Raw genomic sequence first — 4,787 nt, forward strand, 5'->3', positions numbered from 1 at the left:
CAAATGGATTTTCCTCTCAGCCTTTCAAACTAAATGCCAAGAGTCCTATAATGAGGATGAAAATGTGACCATATCGCTCAGAAGGAGCTCACTGTGTTGTCCTCTTTTGCAAAAGCAGCTGAATAAATTGAGTATATTAGAGACACAAATTTCTAGGACTTGTAAGGATTCTGTCAAAAATGTGTAACAGGGATGAATTACTCTTGCCCTGAGAACTTCAACTTTTGCACTTCCTGACTTTGCTATGGCTAAAATTGAAATACCAAAGTGGTATTCCCCAAAGTGTTTGAATTTAATAGCATTAATGACTAGGCTCCTACAAGTCTAAAAATTCTTGTTTGAAAATTCAGCTATTCTATTTGTACTTTCCGGGAGTGCTTAACTTTTAGTTTCCTACCTGTAAACTTTTCAAAAAGCAAATAACCTCACCTCAGACATCAAGTCCTTGTAAGGAGCGAGTGAGCAGCCCTACCTCCCTAAAGAAATAGCTATACTCAGGAGAGGTCTTGTGGTTTAAATTTAGCTGGATCTTATCTCCTTCTATTCCATTTAACTATTATGCTCTCAGAGCCTTGAGGAAACATGTTCTGGTAAACTCTTTCACCATAAAATGTTAAGAACAGAGGGCAAGTTAACACTTCTAAGACCATCCACATTTCAAAAGACAGTAATTCTAATGTACAGGCATTCATGGTAATGGTGGATTTCAGGCATTGTGGGAAGGAGAGACAGAACAGCAAGAGAGCCTTTCGGCATCCCCTGTAATCTCATTGTTAGTCACGCCTTTTGGATAATCTGGCCCAACCTTCACCCCTGACTTTGTGAACACTGGGCTCTACCTCCTGAAATACACCATTAATGCACATAAGACTTTTCTGTCCCTGTGTCTACAACTGTGTGACAATGGATCATGGATTTTGTTTTGTTTTGTTTTACTTTCCACACAGGAAAGTTGAGAAGATACAACACAATACTCAAAGTCACAATAAAGAAAGTTCAAGTCTAGGTTGACTTTTGTCAGAGGCCGAGGTGACAAGACAGTTTATAAAAAACAAGACTCAAGACACACCCTTGGTACTGTAGACTCAGTTGCCTTTCTTCTGCCGCGCTCCATCCTCCTCACCACCTCTGATTTTGTAAGAGTCAAGAGAGAAAAGCATAAAAAACTTATTTTTTGAAAGTCATTTTTCTACAGCTTCAAAGGAATTTTGAGACCTTTGGACAAATCGTTTTTAAAATTTCAAGGATACTTTTTAATAAAACGGAGTGATTAGAAAGAAAAACACCACCCTCATTTCCTCCTTCCTTGATAAATAAATCACCTTAATAAAGAAATCACCTGTGAGATTGTTTCTGAGTGGGTGCACAACCTAGATTTATTTCCTGTGGCTGCTGAAAACTAGATTAAAAGAAAATGCATTGAAATTCATGTTAAGAATAACCTCGGTTATTGATTAACGGGTACAAATATACACTTAGATTAAAAAAATAAGATCTAGTGTTCAATAGATCAGTAGGGTGACTATAGTCAACATTATCAATTGAATATTTAAAAATAGGGGCCAGGCACGGTGGCTTACTCCTGTAATCCTAGCACTTTGGCAGACCAAGGCGCGCAGATCACTTGAGGTCAGGAATTTGAGACGAGCCTGGGCAACAAGGTGAAACCCCATCTCTACTAAAAATACAAAAATTAGCTGGGCGTGATGGTGCATACCTGTAATCCCAGCTACTTGGGAGACTGAGGCATAAGAATCACTTGAGCCTGGGAAGTGGAGATTGCGGTGAACGGAGATCATGCCACTTCACTTCCAACCTGACTCAGTCTCAAATAAAAAAATAAAAAAATTTTAAAAACCTAGAATGGCATAATTCAGATGTTCCTAGCATATAGAAAACGTAAGTATTTAAGGTGATGGACATCCCAATTGCCCTGATTTGATTATATGGATGTATCAGATTATCACATGTACTACAAAACTATGTACAGCTATTATGTATCAACAAAAAATAAATTCATTTTTTTAAAAAAGAATAATTTTGATCAGAATAAACGCATTTCAGGTGCTGAGAGCTGGAGAAGAAAGCTATTTTGGAAAGGGATGACAGTGAATAAGTTAAAAGTTAAGCATACTACTTTGGGTTTCACATAATCTCTTTTTAAAAGGAAAATGCATTTCCTGAATGATTAAAAACAGGAAACACACTTACTTTTTTAAAAAAGATATTGAATGACAGTCAACTGGTAAGATTTCTTTCTGCTTGGACTTCTCTAGTCTTTGTTTTAGGTTGTCTCTCCTTTTACAAATTCCTTTCATCTTTCTGATAAAAAGCACTGAATGACAAAATAACACTTACTTAGAAATATTAGAAAGGTTTGGTGTGTTTGTGTGTGTCTGTGTGTGTTACTTTAGATGTTATAAAAATATGAAGCAAACCAATGCCCTATATTTGTCCTCTCAGAATATTGTAGGATTCAAAAGTGTTATGGCATTGGTGAAGTCATTTGTTGGTAACAGCGTAAACTCAGCATGTCTTTATCTTTCCTGTAGTTCTCTACAACATGTGCAAAGTAGAGCCCAAGATGTAAAGACCTCCTGTCCCTCTCTAACAGTCAAGGCGTGATTATCTTGTAGAGGGACAGACCCAAGCCCTCTCACTTCTGAGAACTAAATGTTTTTCCACCTTTGCCCAACTTGGACAACTGTGAAGAACTCAGTGGCCTTCCATTATTATGTTTATATTCATCAATACAACTTTTTCCTCATGACACTACTCCCCTCCCTCACACAAACCCAGTGTTTTCTAGTGATCATTTAGAACAATATAGGCTGTCTTAGTCTGTTTTGTGCTGCCGTAATGGTACGCCACAGAGAAATGTATTGGCTCATGATTCTAGAGACTGGGAAGTCCAAGATCAAGGGTTTGGCATCTGGCAAGGGCCTTCATGTTATGTCATCCAATGGTGGAAGGAGCAAGTGAGTGCAAGAAAGCCCAAGATGGGGGCCAAACTCACTTTCATAACAAACCCAATCCTGAGATAACATTACCCATTCATGAGAGCAGAGCCCTCATGAAAACATCTCTCACTAGGCCCCACCACCCAACACTATTGCACTGGGGGTTAGGTTTCCAACATATGAACCATGACCTCCGTTAATGGATAGAACATAAGGATTCTAATTCTGGCAGATTCTTCCCTCTCCAGATATTACTGAACTTGAATCCTGGGGATTGCTAGGGGTATGTGACACAAGGACCTAAAAATTATAAGATTTGAATTATTCATTACAGTGATAAAAATTATGACCATCAATTAAGTTCCTACTAGATGTCAGGTCATAGAGTTATAGGCATATAATTTTTAATCCTAAAGCTTACTTATAAGGAGGGATTTTTTTTTCACACAAGAAAAACTGAGGCTCCATGAAAGTAGTAACTTGTAGAAAATAGATGAACTGGGATTCAGTCCTGAGTTTGACTACAGCATGGCCTCTTTCCAAAGGAAACTCTTAAGCAGAAGCTGAAATGTGGCAGGACATTTCCTCTGTGCTATGGAGACCTTTTGTGAAACAGTGGGAGTGTGGATCTTTCTCTCCCTACGTGGGACACCTACATTTTTCTTAAAAGAAACATGACCAGCTGAATGGCTGATTATTTAAAAATTGGGTCCTTTTCTGTACGATAAAGTGAGGTGGGAAGAAAAAGCAGTCTGGCCAATATATCAAAGGATTTCCTGACACTCCCCAGAAGCAGAAGACAGGCTGTCCCTGTTTCCTCTGTGCACTGAAGCCAGCCTCGGTTCTCTCCAGCCACTGTCTGACATTATCAGTGTTCATACACATTAGCCTCAAAGGCTGTCCTACATAACAGAGCACCTTACCTCTCACTTCCTGGAGAAATTATTTTTCTTTTCTTAAGCAAAGGAAACTCCATAATCTAAAGAGGCCATTTTTCATTTGGACCATCAAGCAGTGGCTCTGAAGGTGTGTTTCAGTTCAGTCTCAGGTGTGCTTGCCAAGCACATGATCTAGGTGCTGGCAGAGCACGGGGTCATTCAAGTATGTAATTCACAAGACTCCAGCTGCCAGTCAGTGGAGAACCAAACAGGAAGCTCAACTGATATAATGAGCATAGTTAACCCTTGAGAAACATGAGATACAACAACATTTTCAAAAGTCTTCGACATGTCAAATTTTTGTGCTGTGCCCAATGTTGATCTTCATTTATTATTTATCTACTATCTTTAAATTGCCCGGAGCATTAAAGCTCAGAACTTTAAGGATGTCAGTAAATGTACCATTGCTTCTCATCACACTTGGCATAAAAGTTTATGAGACCTCAATAGTTTGGCCCATGCCTGTTCTTCCTGACCCATGCTCCATCACTCAATTCTCATTCTCTCCATTCTAGTCCCAATGGCTTTCTTACCCCCAATCACCCTCCCTGCCCACCCTCTGAATAACACCACCATCAGTCTTTAGCATATATTCTGCTTTATCTTTCCTCACTGCATTGACCACTCATTGTTTATCATTGTCTGCACCACCAGAAGGCTATCTTTGTGAGGACAGGGAATTCGTTTTGTTCCCTGCCATAACTGAATACCTAATAATTATCCAATAAATTAAAAATTCATGATGAATGAATGAATGAAGTGTAGATCTAGAAAAGATGGTTATATTCAATCAGCAAGTCCATCAAATTCTACAGAGTATTTAACTTGTCCCATGTTTGCTGTGCCAGGGTCTGCACAGCCCTCAGGCATCCTAGGTTGCCAGGACCCT

The 4,787-nt window shown here is 39.1% G+C and overlaps 1 long non-coding RNA gene across 1 annotated transcript; it reads right to left on the minus strand.

Moving 5' to 3' along the window:
- Window positions 1–1,046: 1,046 nt before the first annotated feature.
- LOC117082849 lies at window positions 1,047–3,982 on the minus strand. The gene is made up of 3 exons (XR_004436798.1): window positions 3,884–3,982; window positions 1,340–1,399; window positions 1,047–1,128 (listed from the first exon to the last, which is right to left on the minus strand). It is a non-coding gene; the product is annotated as an uncharacterized LOC117082849 (long non-coding RNA).
- Window positions 3,983–4,787: the final 805 nt, after the last annotated feature.

This window comes from Trachypithecus francoisi, unplaced genomic scaffold (genome assembly GCF_009764315.1).
Source record: "Trachypithecus francoisi isolate TF-2019V2 unplaced genomic scaffold, Tfra_2.0 Lachesis_group9, whole genome shotgun sequence".
In the NCBI taxonomy this organism is placed as follows: domain Eukaryota; kingdom Metazoa; phylum Chordata; class Mammalia; order Primates; family Cercopithecidae; genus Trachypithecus; species Trachypithecus francoisi.